Source organism: Nipponia nippon, unplaced genomic scaffold (genome assembly GCF_047370975.1).
Source record: "Nipponia nippon isolate SJK-2023a ecotype South Korea unplaced genomic scaffold, ASM4737097v1 scaffold_8, whole genome shotgun sequence".
Classification (NCBI taxonomy): domain Eukaryota; kingdom Metazoa; phylum Chordata; class Aves; order Pelecaniformes; family Threskiornithidae; genus Nipponia; species Nipponia nippon.
The window spans coordinates 3266029-3282782 of NW_028262402.1; positions in this window are offsets into that span (position 1 = coordinate 3266029).

Consider the following 16754-nt stretch of genomic DNA (forward strand, 5'->3'; position numbering starts at 1 on the left):
AATTACTGTAAAAAGCGTATACAAAAATATAGCTGGAGAATACTTAGTGATAGTTCATTGCCAAATGAATGGCTGTATAAAATAAGGACCTACTGGAGTATATCTTTTGAGGTCAAGATAGTATTTCTGTCCATGTTTTGGAAGATGGAACATAGTGCACAGTTGTGAAAACTGTGGACTGCAGCAAGCAGAATGGTTATAAACATTTGGTGGTTAAGTGCTGCATACAAAATGATCTTTTCAGAACAGAGAGACTTACAGTAAGATGAAGCTCAATAAGGATAAGTGGCAAGTGATTGTGCTTTTTAGAAATGTAAGATCATAATCAAATGTGCAAAAAAACCCCAGAGAATAACAGCAGTACTGAAGAAGAGGTTGTAGGATACTACTGCATCACACTAAAAGAGTCGTGGGAATATGATGTTGCAAGAAAGAGATATCACTCTGAGATGTATAAACAAGAGCGTGACTTGAAAAGACATACATGAATATGTTTCATATTTGACTTTGATGAGCCGAAAACAGAATGCTGTATCCAGTCTTTCCATGTTTTAAGAAAATTGGAGAAAGCCCACAAAAGGGTGTTTAAAGTAAAAGTTTTAGAAAACACGACCTATGAATATATTTTCAGAGAAAAATTGTTTAGAAACAGGAACAGAAACAAAGGATATATGAAATTACTTTTAGAAGTGATCATTATTGGCAGACTATGGTCAAATAGTCTTCATGTGCATTATAAGTTAGCAAAAAAATTAAAATGGCTTAATTAACAACACATACAATCTAGATTAACAACTGGAAAACATTCTCTAAGAGTAGTTAAGTACTGGACCACATTACTTAAGCAAGTTGCTGAGATTCAAAGTCAGATACATACTTTATGTTTCCTCAGAGAATTAGGACAGATTATTTGATCTTTTCAAGCTCCACAGGGATTTACACTTCTGACTGATAACACTCCCCACCACCAAAATGTCTGAACATCTGAACAGTGCTTTTCCCTTTTTGTCTTTTATAATCAGTTGAATGCCTGAGTAAAAAAAAAAAAAGAAACACAACACAAAAAACCCCCAAGAAATAAATAGATCTGATAGGCTGAGTAAAAAAAGCTGTAAAGTACTAAATAAGTTCTCCACACATTTTTTCTCTTTTGTCAATAAGCACTGAAACCAAGCAAACACAAATCTGATGAACAAAGCTATTTGCATTCTAGCATTTTTTCCAGATGAATTCAAAGACTGATTGTTTTTTTGATCTCCCAGACCTCTATCTTCAAAGTACCTTTCAGCGTTTGGCTGTTGATTTTTAATTTGCCTTTTTTTGGTCCACTTGAGACATGAGAATCCAGAATTAAGCTAGCTGCAGACAATCTGTATTCTGAAAAATCATGTGTCCTTTCGTAATTCCCATTTCGGCACTTAAAAATGGTGACATGTTAACTTACTAATCAAAACTTTGGGCTAAAAACCACTGTATCAGTAGCATAAATGCACATACCTACCAAATTCCATCTCTATGTCGGAAGGAAATATTTCTACATTTTAGACATCATTATCAGACACGATCAACAATGCTAGGGATTCACCTGTAATCTGTAGAAAGTGAAACTACAATGAGAGATCTGCTTTTTACCTTCAAATAACAAAATCGTGAAATATATGTGATTAAGGGCCGGGATTCAATTTTCATGGTCTAGAAATAGGTCCTAATGATGGGAACTGGTTTTCAACGGTACTTTCTTGATAGTGCAAAACTCTACCAGATTTTTCTCCCAAATGTTTCCGCAATCATACTTAGGTTATTTTCTTCATCCTTTACGGGAAATGGAAGATACCTTATGAGACGTAAAGCTGATTTAAATCATGTGATATTTAACACAAAACAGAAAGTGAAGTCACGTCATGTGTCAAGAAGCTGTGAAACATCTGTCTTGCTACTCAAATTTGCATTCCACACCTAAGACCTGCCTTCCCCTTCAGGTCACCTTTAACCGTACAGAACTTAACTTCCTTTTTTCTTTTTTTTTTTTTTTTTTTTTTTTAATGTGTTGACAGGGAAAAAAGGGAGAGAATTAGCATTACAGGATATTGCCTTTTAGATTCTGAAAACATATTGCTCCTTCCCAAAGACATAAGGTGAGATTCACATTTCCAATGTGCATGAAAGAGGATATAAGCAACAAAAACAATTAAGCCACAATTATTAAAAATCCTGTAAAAAGGCTTACTTAGGCTTTCCATGCACAGTCCTTTTCCACTTTTTCCCCACATCGCAAATCTTGAAATTGACAAGATTTATACCAGATGTATTTATTCTAGCTAGCACTTAATCAGTGCTCCTAGCTGCTACAGTAAGACAAAAGGTAAATATCAGGTTACTCTCCAAATAATTATTTAATACTTGTTGGCTACAGTTCCTCCTTAATCATCGTAAAACATCCCTATAACTGTCATGGAGCATTCAGAACAAGAGTATAATAATTGAACTGTGAAAGTTACATCCATCTTCTCACTTTATACCACTCAGATGTGTGATATTTATTTGCCTTTAAATGGGATCTTATTGGCTCTCCTAGTCTTTATGTATTCAGATCCCCGTTTCTTTAGCATTTTCAAAAAGGCTAATACATTCTTGTATTTTTCTATTTTGACTGGGTGGTTCAAGTCTGAAAAGCCTACTATGCAATAACTATGCAAATGAGCATTTTGTGTCATGAAAATACATTGTGTAATGTGGTGTTCAGGCAGTCACTTATTCTGCAGCATTTTCTGTTTGGAATAATTGTGTTTTCTGTGGGAGACTTAGACAGAGGGATGAAGTATTTATAGCTTGTATCTATGTAGAGTCACCATAGTTTTGATATAATGAACATCTTACGAGAATCAGTACTTAAATGCATACTTTGATGAAGATGGTTTATTAGCGTGCTGCCCACTTCCACAACATGGGATAAAAAGGCTATTAAAGTCACAAGCAGAAGAGTTTCTCATTACAGCCTGTTATACAGCATCACCCCCTACTTTGCCATAACTTGGTGCTAACTTGTGGCAATGCTGCGTCACCCAGTGTCTGGAAGGCGTGGGCAGAAAACAAGCAATACCACCAACTGGATGGGCTATGAGTGTGAGGTCTTGCAATGTCTTCTCTATAGAGAGAAAATCAAGGTATTCAAGAACAAGAAAATAAATGAGTGAAGAAAGTATTTTGGGCTGTAGGTATTTGAGTTGGAAGAGACTGCCTTGTTTACACACAAGAGAGAACTCAGCAAGAAACAGAGACTCTGGACATGTAAGGAGCCACATAACAAAATAAAAAAAGAGAGCTGTTACCCCGGTTAAGCTTGGGGTGGAACTGATTTACACCAGGGAGGTGCAGAAGTGTAGACTGAATTCAGAATAGAACTTTTTCATTCCTTAGAACCGAAATCTTCCCCTGGAACTTCATCCCCAAACTAATAAAAGAGGGAGAGGAGGCTCAGCCCTTCTTGCATCTCCAGAGCACATGAAAATAATTAATCAAGTTCTGCTGTTTGGAGACATCTTCTAACATCTCCCATCAGTCCACAGTGCTATGGCTTTCCTGGTTCTTGATAATATTGAGACAAGGAGAAATGTGGTTATTTGAAATAAGAAAGCTGGGGTTAGTCTACACAACTGCTGCTTCTCTGACTTTCCCTCCTATCTATTCCCTCCCCCAACTCAACATTGTGAAGTCCTGATTCAGCCATACCCAAGTATTGTCTTGAGTAGTCAAAATGCTTTGCACAAAAAGAAGAGATAACTACAGGATTTTATGCTTTTCTATTTTTCCTTAAAAACAAAGATACAAACCCAGAAAATGTTTGCATATTCCCAATAAGTGGACAGAATGTTTTCTTTCTTGCTTATAAGTTTTGCTGCTGTTGTGGAGAATGACATCTGCAATTTCTATTTGCATAAGGCTTAGGGGTAGTGTTGTAGAGCTGTAACACTGCAGAAACTTCAACACATACTTTGCCCTCCTTGTTATGCTAATCTTACTGAGATAAATGGAAATATTTATAGTGTGTGAAGTCAAATGTGCATCTATTTAACTGCCAAGAACTCGTATTACTTAACACTATACATGTATCATTTTGCATGAGATAATTTTTGTACTGTATGTAGAAGCTCAAATGGAATAACAACGTACACCAAAAGCACCACCTCCTTCATTTCGCAGTTTCACATGAGAAATAAAATATTATTGTTGCTTTAGGAACTGCTTTAGTAATCATAAGTCAAATGTCTTAATGTAAATTGTAATAAAGATGTTTTTGAATTGTTTGAGTAGCAACAGACATTTTCATGAATTATTCTGACATTATGTACTGTGAAAGATCTCTTTTTATTCTTACTATGCTTCCCTTAGGTTTCAGAGGAAAGAAGAATCCTTTCTATACTTACATTGTTTAACTCCTATTGTACCAGTAATTTTCAGTTAAGCCTTTTCTTTTTTCTTGCCTTAGTTTTATTACCATTATGTATACTAGATTTTAATTTTTTGTTGGTTTTTTTTTTTTTACAATTCATAGAACTCTGCAAAAAAGACTTGAGAATAAAGATACCATATTGTTAAAATAAACCCTCCTCAACAATGTATATAGTCTATTTACATTCATAGCTGTAAGTACTGAGGCATCATCTTCATCAATGTCTTTGTAACATCAGAGCTAATTTATTAGTGTTTACTGGTTCTGTAAGAGTACTTTCTAATTCTGCAAATTTCAGCTCTAAATTAAACAAGGCAATCACACAGAAGCAGACAATGTAGGGTTAACATCAGGTATCTACCATGAATAAAGCAAAACCTGAAAACTAATAAAAAGAAAGCCAAATACAAACTATAGTTGTTTTCCATTTTAATGAGGTACTCGTAATGTGGAAAATCATATTTTGCAATTCATTACAAAATATTCTACTTTTGCACAGTTTTCTTCCAGTGCTTATTTTGCATATATTTTCAACACCTTCCATGTTAATTTGGCTTAAGATGCTTATTCTGAATGATAATGTAACAAGAAGTAAATGTAAGCAAGTAATTACAGAAGCTGCATAAATACTTCTCCAGCTGTAGAATCTAAGAGCAGTTTGTTGCTAAAAGTATGTAGTGAGGACAGTTTGTAATGAGGACTATGAAGTACCATTTGCCATTGTGAAAATGCACTGTCTACAAAGAGTTTGGTCTGAGAGTGATATGGCAGAATGCACACTGTTATGCTATAAACTCACTAGTGCAGAAGCACATCTTGAATAGTTTAGGAAGCAGATATGCAATCAAGCTACCTTAGAAAAGGTAATAAATTTAGAACTTAGATAAAGTGGTTCATTTAATAAACCACTTATAAAAAGAATCGATACAAAATTCTCTTTCTACGGTCTGCTTTCCTAAAGCTACGTCCCGCTTCCTTCTTTGTTAAGTGCATGACATTTTGCAAATACAAATTTGCATTCCCAGCAATGGGAAAACTGAGTCGTAAACATATTTAGAGTTTGATTTAATATAAATTCATATGAGATGAGAGAGGATGGAAAGCAAAGCAAAGAAGTAAAACTCTGAGATAGGATTCACAGCTCAGGATTTCCTGACCCCTGTTGCTCTGGGCTGAGCTCTGATTTTTAGGCAGCAGTGACATGATGAATCATTTCTTGATAATGAATGAAAAGTAGGTGATAGCTCTGATAAACTCTTACATTAGCTGCTTTTATCATCAGTCACCTATTCTTTACTTCCTTTATGGATAGGACTGATCTCAGTGTCATCATTCTCCTTTCAGCAAGCGATTTCATTTTCCTGAGCAGCTGCACAAGGAAGAGCGCTGCTGCAGCCTCCGGCATCCTCCTGCCCCAGTGGAGCGAGGGAGGCAGGAAAACGCAGCTTGGTTTGGACAAAACTGAGGAACTTGTGCTGAAACAAGGGAAATGGAGAAGAATGTAGATGCAGTATCAAGCCTTTGGAGGAAGTAAATGTTTTTATCTGAAAGCAGTTTTCAAAAGGAAAAGCACCTCTGCTATCGCTCAGCCATACTGCTACTGTAAAACCTAATCCAGGTCTGCCTGTGACAGGGGCACAACGATCTTTCCTCCCACGAGCAGACCTTGCCTGCTGTGGCTCCTGCATTACACAGGAGACTCGACTTGGTAGTAAGGGACACTCTAGCTGGAGGTGAAACTGACTCAAAACTGTTCGTGGTACTGCATACAGCTGCTTGGGAATTGAGCAAGCCGTGTTCCTGGCAGCCTGCTACCTGTGCTCTGGGATTTGCACCGTCTGTCTTTTGGTCTCAAAGAGGTGTTGAGCATACTGCTGATACTTACAAGGCCTCGTTAGTTTACAACAGTGAGTACCTGACTCCCAATGCTGTACCAACAACACTGCGACCAGTGGATGTTTCAGCTCTGTTTGCTCTATTTGAAACAGACCTTTTTTTTTTTCTCCAGTCTGTAGGCCGTGCAATTTTTCTCTCAGCTTACACTGCTATAGCCAAAACTCAGTAACATTCTGGACAAGCTAGAAAGACACAAGCTGACAGAAGTTTTGCTTCTATAATTGATGGAAAGGAGTTTCTGATGGTTGGCCAGGTTTAACCTCTGGTCTCAGATAGGTATTTAAATTTAAGAAATAAAACTCCACATTCATCCCCTTTTGAATTCCTACTTTTTTCCTGGTCACCTCTTTGGCGTAAACGTGTCATGTAGGAGACTAAAGCTGTGAAAGATTCTTGCTTTCTTTGATGAAAGAACCAGGTTTTCAGACAGCTGCTGCAGTCTGTCTTTGAAGAAGAAACTGTTGATGGTACTGTTTTTTTACAGGTCCCCTTGAGTCATAAGCCGTGATTTATACAAAAACGTTGCACTGATTGCCAGCATGAAGAAAGCAGCAGAGGACAAATGGCAACACATATGGTCCGACTTCTTCCTGTAAATTGCAGGAGCCTCACTTCAGAGAACAGGTAGAAAAAACTAAAATATTTGCATTTGTAAGATAAGGAAAACATTAGAAGATACCTGCAGAATTTCGAACGTGTGAGTTTTTTAACTACTTACGTGAACTAAAGAACTGGCTACATATTTCTAGGTCTTGAGAAACCTTTGTGCCTTTTTACTACTGTTTATGCCAGTGTTCGTGGACTGCCAGACACTGCAGCATCTTGGTGCAATTCACAGGGACCTGTTCCTCTCCGACATTGATCTTCACTGCAAAATTTCTCCATTAATATTCTTCAAATGGAATTAAACTGATATTTATTACCGAAACAAATTCTGGAGTAACCTTCCGGTCTAGCCCAGCTCATTGCAAACATCACTAGGCCTGACATATATGAAGAGTGAACCTATGATCAAAGCTTGTATCATTTGCCTATTTATTATCTTCTTTAGTCTCTACGTTTGTGCCTGCTCTAACCTCCTTTCCTCCTCTCCCATGTTTCTGCTTACTCTGATTTCTCATTTCTTGCAGAGAGGTCAGACCAGCAGATGCCTTGCAAAATAGCTGTCAATCTACTTTACGTTTTGTCCTCCAGAAGCGGCCCCAACTACAGCAGAGACCTCAGTATCTTCTGCTGTCTCTGGCCTTTAGCATTGTATTTCAAGCTGACATGAAGGGTCTGGTCTCCCAGTTGGCAACCCTATGTACTGGCTACATTTTAGTGTTTGAAAGGAAAAAACCTCCCCGCTTTAACACCTCCTGTTATCTCAGTGAAGTGATGTTTAAATAACTGAACTGGCTTCAGTGAACTGTAGTTGCCATTTTCCTGCTTCTTAGTGAGATAAAATGGAGATAATTATGAAGTGGATAAGCAGGTTTAATGAAAGACAGTTTCTTTTGGTATATTCCTGAAGCAGCAATCATCATCTGTTTGGCTTTTGAAGAGCAACAATTATAATCACTTAAAATCCCAAGGGGAACAAAAATAGAACTTAGATTAGCATATAAAATATACAGCTGGATTGGGCAAGCCTATAAAAATCTGGGAAAATCATTCTAATTTGAAAGCTATTCAAAATCACAAGCAAAATGAGTTCAAGAGTATTTTACATGTTTCTTCCTTTCTCTTGCTTTTCAAAGTAGTAACATAACAACATTTATAGGATTTTCCTAAAACATGGAAATGAAAACCCAATGCCAAGAAAGAGACTAAGCAAAAGTATGCTAAAGGTGTATTTTCAAAATAATAGCTAAACTTAGGTATTGTAACACCATCTTTAGCAGGTATTAATGTCCCAAAGCTCTGACATAACTGTATTGCAAAGTCATCATGCAGACCTGAAAAATAAAAATATTGCCAAGACAGAGAGTTACACATTTCAGCTTTATCAGACAACTGAGCAATGATAATACCTATAGGAAACTAACAACAGACAATAAAATAAGTTGCGAACACTGACACTACCTATGTAGCATTAAAAAATCGAAGCTTTCCGTGATCACTTTAGATGGTCATTTTTATAGCTAACACAAGTTCAGCAATGAGTAAAGAAAATTGTTTTCCTTACACTGCAATGTCCACATTTCGAACTGTTACCTAACAAATTAAGCTTCTGGAAATAAACTTTCATTTCAGTAAACTGTGAACTCAAAGAAGGAATTACTTTTTTTAATACTACTGAATATGTAGTCCTTTTAGTAATTTTTACTTGAAATACTAGGTCTACTTATTCTCAGTTAAGGCTAAATAAGACAGGAAGAGATTCCAAAAACACCAACTCCTTCCAAAATTTTTTTGTGGACAAGAACATGAGGAATTTGGATTGCTTACTATTTATAATACCAAAAAAGTGCAAGCATATATTCTAGTATATTAAACATCTCCTAAAAAGACAGTGTCTTGCAAACTCCGGTTTATACAGTAGGGTCCGATTTTCGTGCCTAAAGTTCTCTAGTATAAAATACATTGTTTGCCTTTGGTTAGAATATACTACATGCCTAGAGTCTTTGATACCAAACCCAAGCAGGTCTTGAAGGCATAACTGTTATTTTCACAAGGAGACCTCTGAAATAATAATTCAAAAAATCAAAGCTGAAGATTGCCAGATTTAGCTTCTACTACATTGTACACAAAAATATTTAAAGATGACCTGTGAAACTCCTGAATAAATTTTATTTTTCTGCATTGCTCAGCTCTGTGATGAGCATCTTCAAGCAAATGTCTGCCTTTCCCCCCTCCTCCACTACGATTTTCCATTTTCTTCCTTTCATCGTCAATCTCAATTTCAAATAATTTTTATTGTTCTGTTATCCTCAAATAGACACTTGGTTTTATATGTGTTACTGTGATTGAGTAAGCATTTCTTCAGAAGCCTGAACTTCCTGAATGCTGTGTTAAGGCCAAAAATTACAGTGCACTTACTCATCCTCTTTCTTGCTTTAAGGTAATATCAGAGAAGGCCCAGCAGGTCCTTTTGACAGTCTTCCCAAGCCATCTGTTTCATATTCTGCATGCTTTGAACAACATAGTGTACCATGGGATGTAAAAAAACATCACAGCACATTCAGCTTAATGTGCAATCCAATGGTCACTTTTTAAAGAAATCATAACTGAAGGTGGGACACCAGTCAGGGAACTGGTTTTGCTCTTGTTTCTCCCCACCCTCCCCCCCCCCCAAAAAACTGGCCCTATAATTTTTTTTTTTTTTGCCTTGGTTTATATACATTTTTTAAATGTTATCTTTCAATACATATATTAAAACATTTTACAGCATCTGGATTTAGTATTCCAGCCTGCTTTAATCAACATTTCATAACTAGAGAGACAAAATGAACTCAACAGGCATTAAGATCTTCATATAGCTCAGAAGAATCAAAACTTTGACTTATTGGTAAATATTGGCTAAAACTAAGCCTCCTGTACTCCCTGGGCCTCAATGCCCACTCCTGCCACTCTGTTCAAAAATTCCCACTTCTGCAGATTGTCTGAATGGTCAGTAGGTCTACAGGAACAAGAAAGTATGAAGTCATGCCTAGAGGGAATAACCAGCTTTCCTTCAGACCATGCTGACCCCAGCAGCTAAGACACAATGTAGAAAAAGTAGTCACTGAAGCTGGAAATACTTTATTCACATTAAACTGTGCTGCTGGAGGGAAAAAAAAAAGTGTATTAAATTGGAAGATTTGTAGATTTGTCCCTATGCTGAGGCTGTATGTGGCCATACCTCTTGACATTGTTAATGACAGTAAGTATTCAGACCTTACACTTAAAAAAATAAAAAAAGAGTTCTCAGAAATGTGCTAATTTTGCGTTTCTGTGGCCATAGATGACTGCGTAAATTTCATTTCTGGGAAAGAAATGTGTCTTAACTCCCAGACTGAACATAAGGATCAGCTGAACAGGGGAAGGGAGTCTCCTCCTCAAAACCCTGAGAAAAGCATAGGGACCAACATCACAACACTACCAAAAGACTGAGCAATACCTTGTGCATTTCACAGAAACAACCTGTCTAGTCATAAAAACCACTTACTGTCCACTCAGTTGAATAACACCCTGGTCATGCTAACCCTGATTTTTATACCTGTAATTTCTAACAAATACAGCTCTATTTCTGCTAAGGTAGACTAGGCTGACATTTTTGTCACCGGGTCACCAAAAAACACCCAGGGCAAGCAACACAACTTGTGAAGCCAACTTTCAAGAAAAACACAGCTTTGATGAATGACACTCTCTGCTGCCTAAATGGTTCAGTTTCAATACAGATTCTTCTTCCCAGATAGTTGTGTACATTTTATTCTAATGCCAGAGGTCTCTGAAGGCCTGAAATCTGAAGTACTGATCTTAATATCACCAATACATAAAAAAGCAAAAGTTTGTTTTAAGCATTGAGGCTTTAAAAGACTTAGTGACTTAAAGGATAATTCCTAAAGTATGTATTTTAATGTGTTTTGCACTTCTGTGATGCTTAAAAAAATGTAATTCTAAGGACTAGGCAAAATTACAAATGTTTAGTTCTCTGTAATATGAGGCATGTGTAACCATGCAAGTATATCTGCCAATACCCTGTTAGAAATATAGAATGTAAGCAGATTCAGGACGCCTAACAGCATTGTTGGGAGCATCAAAGATATATGCATTTCTCGAAGAGCATTTCTAAAGTTTTGTTGACTTACAGGCATGAAGAATTATTTGCAGTATTTGGGTCAACAGCTTTCCTTACATGAATTATCAAACATTCAAGTTAGGAAAGTTAACTGGCTATAATAATATTTGTCCAAAAAGACCCAGATAGCTTGTAAACAAAGCAGTGTGACTTTTTCATTTTTCCACACATAAAATCTTAGAAGGCAGAAGCCTTTAGCATGCAATTAACTAGGCTTAAAATTTGTAAGGTGCTGCAGTGACTTCCTGAATCAGGCTGAGATCATTCTTAAATGTTTCTCACACTTCTGACTAATAGACATCTGCATTATTTGAAGATGGAAACCCTGCAACAACTGAGATCTTATTTTTCCATGACTTACAATCTGTTCTGTAAAAATGGGCAAAGGAGTCTCATTTAGAACTTTGATTCCCCAAAATTAAAACTCTCTTCTGAGGAGAAGAATCATTACTGAAAATTAGTAGTTGAACCAGTAAGTAGTTCGATATGAAATCATGCTTTGATTATCCATTAGTCTGCAAAACATAAACTTGAAAAGTATCACAAATCAAGACCTAATAAAGTCACACAAATACTTTGGCAGATATGAAAGCATTTGAACTGTGCTTATTTGAACATCTTTCTGTACAATAATTTTACAGTAATAACCCTTCAAGATAAAACAAATGACCAATTATATTAAGGTGCTAAAACAAGAGGTGCTTTCTACCTTGTTTTGTAAGTGTCTCAAGTATAAAACTATTTCTCTAATTAACTTTCTTCTTCTAACAGAATAAATATCCCGTGCCTTCTGTGCATTTTGGCACTTTATATCTAGGAACGGACAGGGACTTTCACACCTTTTAGTTGGTTTCATAAGGAAACAATCTCAAAGCATTATTTAGAAACTCATGAGGAGGCAGAAGAGGGTGCCCAGGAAGCTCCAGACAATCACTTTTACTCTAAATTTTCAAGAAAATCTTTATTATTTGATGCAGTTCAGGTACTTTTGGTGTTGCCCTTCAATTTGAATTCTCATTTTTCACACTAAGGTTGGACTTCGAAGTAAGAAAACATGATACTCATATGGATCAGAAAAATTTCAATTCATTTCCTACTCATCTGCTGTAAGGTGTGTACATGGGTTTCCCACTCCACCCCTTGTGATTTCACACAGAAGTCTCTGTGTATATTTTGCTCACAGTCACTGCTCTAACTTTCAGTAACACTTCCATCAGAAAATCCATCCATATATTCTTCAGGAAGGTAACATACACAATGTGTTTGCATGAGCACACAGACTTTTTTCCTAGGTATTTCTAATCACAGAGGAACATAAAGCCTTTCCTCTACTGTCATCTATCCAGACTACTAAATTCTTAGCCACTGTCAAGAAAGATAACTCTATCAAATCTTGCATCCCCAAATCTTCCAGTTTTCTTGGTTGTCAAAGCCTTTTATCAGCAGTTTGGGTTAAATAGTTTGGGATCTATTGCATTCTTAGCTTTTTAATTTTTTTTTTTTTTAATGTCCAGTGTCACTAATGCATAACCTATGATACCTCCACAACCAGACGCAGGTGAGGGTAAATGAAGGTACCCTCTGTACCACCACAGGGCGGCAGGACGGGCGGGCTCCAGGCAAGGAGCACGAAAGGGCTGCGTAACAGGTGGGTGGTTGCTGGCACTGAGGCCGAGGGCATCTTTTTGAGAGGCGATGAGAAAACTGACTGATGGGCACAGGTAAATCTCTCTGCTCCCCACTCATGACGTTAATGGCATTTGTGGAGAATATCTGCAAGAAAAACAAGTTCCCTTCTAGTTAGGGAAGTTTCCTGACAAATTCAACATCTTTTGCTCTCCATGCTCACCACTTTTCTCCTGCATAGTGCCTAAAATATAATAGAAATAAAGGGTAAGTGAGCCGTTAGTGAAAGAGACTTCAAAACTGTAAATACTTCTAGCACTTATATTCTATGTGGTTGCTATAAGAGGAAAATATTAATACATGTAGTGGATGCAGTTTCCTTGGAGAAACAGCCTTTCTGACAGAAAAAAAAATGGCTACAGAAGTATGTGTACAGTTTACCACCTGCAGTTTATTAGAATGGTTCAACTAGCGGAAGCCAGTGCAGGGTCAAACTCTGCTGAAGTTACTGTCCCTAACGAGTATAAAAACTGAATGTACTCATATACTTATATTTCATCAATTACTGACTTCGTCAGAGCAAGAATAATATTTTTGAAAAGAAAAGACAGACTGAGGCAAGCTAATGCTGGAATACCTGCATGTTCATCTAGCTTTATTTGTGGGAAATATTAACCTAAACATTACTGCCTTTGGACAGACAATATTAAAAAAAACCAAACCAAAACAAAACAAAAACTTGTTTATTAAAGATTAAACGATCTTAGGAAAAAAAACCACCTGCCTGTAGTGACAGGTAGAAGTCTATAGCTTCTTCTTACCCATTGCAGACTTCAATTATTTTTTTTTTCTCCCCCCCCCCATTTATACAGTTTAGACTACATGTAAGTTCTGGTCACTTTCAATAACAGACAATAGCCTGAAAGCGTTATCAGAACAGTGACTAGATTTACCACTGCTGACAATTATCTGTATTGCTTTAAATAATGGTGAAGTTAAGTAATACTGACTTACAGCTACTTTCTATAGAAATGATTCTGATATCTACGGAAAGAAGTCAGTGCAAGTTAATTATTACTGTCTACCATACGACATCAAATCTAACCTATTGCTAAATGTTACAATGAGGAAAGTTACCTCAAGTAATAGTGAAGTGAGGAAATCATTATTCCTTTAGCTGGCTCCAGCAGCTCTAAGTATCCATCCCTTAAAAAATAAATAAAATCAAACTGATATGCTAAATAAAATAAAATAAAATAAAATAAAATAAAATAAAATAAAATAAAATAAACGGCAAATTGCACTGCCTAGCTTGTTTTTGTGAACTAGCGCTGCTCAGGAGTGAGATGGGTTTTTTTGCTGTACAAATACATGTTTCAGTGTGCAAAGGTGCTGTTTTTAAACCCATCACCCACAGCAGCGGTCTGTAAAGGACAGACGACCGGTGTGAAGGTCGCTTGCAGATGGCATCAGACCCGCCCCGCCCTGCAAAACCGCCGGGGGGTTGGGGGGGGAGGCCGGCGGAACGGAGGAGCGGGAGGGATCCCCGCCGTGCCCTCGGGGAGGTGGGATCCCTCCCGGTATTTAACGGCAGACATGAGGCGCAAGGCAGGCTTTGACCAGCTGCCATCTGCACTCGCGGACACAGAATCATAGAATCGTTTAGGTTGGAAAAGACCTTTAAGAGCATCAAGTCCAACCGTTAACCTCGCACTGCCAAGTCCACCACTAAACCATGTCCCTAAGCACCACATCTGCACCTCTTTTAAATACCTCCGGGCATGGGGACTCAACCACTTGCCTGGGCAGCCTGTTCCAATGCCTGACTGCCCTTTCGGTGAAGAAGTTTTTCCTGATACCCAACCTAAACCTGCCCTGGTGCAGCTTGAGGCCATTTCCTCTTGTCCTATCACCTCCCCTCAGCCTCCTCTTCTCCAGACTAAACAACCCCAGCTCCCTCAGCTGCTCCTCATAAGACTTGTGCTCCAGACCCTTCACCAGCTTCGTTGCCCTTCTTTGGACACACTCCAGCACCTCGATGTCCTTCTTGTGGTGATGGGCCCAAAACTGACTGCAGTATTCGAAGTGCAGTCTCACCAGTGCCGAGTACAAGGGGACGATCCCGCTGCCTCCTCCCCTCCTCCGATGCCTCCATCCCACCGCCCCCGGGCCGCCCCCGGGGCCGCCCCCGCCGCAGGGCTGCCAGGCCCGGCCCCGCGGGGCCACGGCGGAGCTTCCCGCTCCCTCGCCTCCACCGAGGCGCGCTCCCCCGCTTGCACCTCGGGTAGACACGAGGTTTATATGCGAGTATTTTCTCCTTCACTCACCCCCACCGACGGTGCTTGCTGCCTTTTTTTTTTTTTTTTTTTTTTTTACCCCGATTCCAGAAGACATTACAATAATTTAAAAAAAAAATACACTTACCATTCTGACCTCATAGTGCTTTGTCATGGGCTTAGGAAAAAAACCACACACACACACACACACACACACACACACACACACACGTATTTATGCGTTTTCAAAACAGTTGTGCTAGGGTCAAAGAGGGAAGGGGGGGAGATTTGCCGGCGCTGTAAAGTACATCTAGAAATCACCGCACAAAAGGAGGGGGAGCTCAGCAGCTCGGACCACACACTGCCCCCGCCCCTCCAGACGGCGCAGGAAAACCACGGCAGGTGGGTGGAGAGGCGTGGGCAGAGGGGAGGGATCCACGCTCCCATCCGACTGTAGGAAAAGCCCGCCTTGAAAAAAAAGAAAAAAAAAAAAAGAAAAAAAAGAAAAAAAAAAAAGAAGGGCAAAACCCGCCGGCACGCAGAGTGAGCCGTACTCGCTTGCAAACCGGGGGGCCCCCGGGGGTGGGGCTGGCACCCTCCCGCCGGTCGCCGCCACCGCCCGCCGCTCCGCCCGCCGCGCAGCCAGCCGGCGCTCTGCGGCTCACCTCGCCAGATCTGAACATCCCCGGTTATTTCAAGCTCCTCTCGAGATATTCCCCCCTCCTCCTCATTTTCCCCCATGCAACTGATCTGGTACAACCGCATCACCAGCGGCACTGCGTTCCGCACCACTGCCCCAGCGGGACTAGCCTCCCCTAGCCTGGACAGCCTGTGTTACCCTCCTGGCACCCTCGCCTTTGCCTAAAGCTGCTCCTCTGCCTCAGCCTCTGCAGCTGGAGGTGGGGAGGGGTAACACCATCAGTTCAGTAAATCTTGTCCAAAATGTTTCTCCAGGAAGATGCTACTTGGACATGTTGGGGAGGAGGGGTTTTGTGTTGTCAAATGCCATGTGGAGTATTGGCAGTCAACAGGCACATCTACATATAAACTGTCATGTTAGCAAAATACCCTGCTCTGACACACCCCACCCCACCCCACACAGTTCCTCCTTTCCTTCCCAGAGGCTGGCATCACCCCTCTATTACAACCAGTCTGTTAGCCCATATGCCATACAGCTATGGAGCCCATGGCCATAGATACCTTTGGCTGGAAAATATTGCGCTGCGTCCCCATCTGTCTTCCCTGCACGTCCCGAGCTCACACTGCTGCCTCCTCCTTCTTCACTCAGCAACTTCCCTTCATGCCCCTGGGCTGTCCACTGGAGACCTGAGCTCCTTTCTAATGGTTAGTCTCTGTCCTGGCACAAGAGAGCACTTCTTTCCTTTGCTTTGTGGTGTGAGTTTGGATGAGACACTTTGGGTGAATCAAATGAAAAGGAGGTGGGCATACAAGGGATCGTGACTGTGAATGCCTGAACTGTGGAGATCTAAAACTTGTTTTGCTCTATGGTGGCCTGGGCATTATTAGGTTCACCTCCTTGTCTGAAGTGAACATTTCCTAGGTGATAATTTCATTTTCTCAGCTGCCCAAATACTGCCTGGGACCTTCAGCATAAAGCTTCTCAGGATGGAGGTGGCTTGGCCACCCCAGAGGCTCCTTTTAATCTGTCCTGGTGCAGAGGATAGACAGCTCAGTAACCTTGCTCCTTGGTTTTATCCAACCTCTTCTTGACCTGATCCTTCAC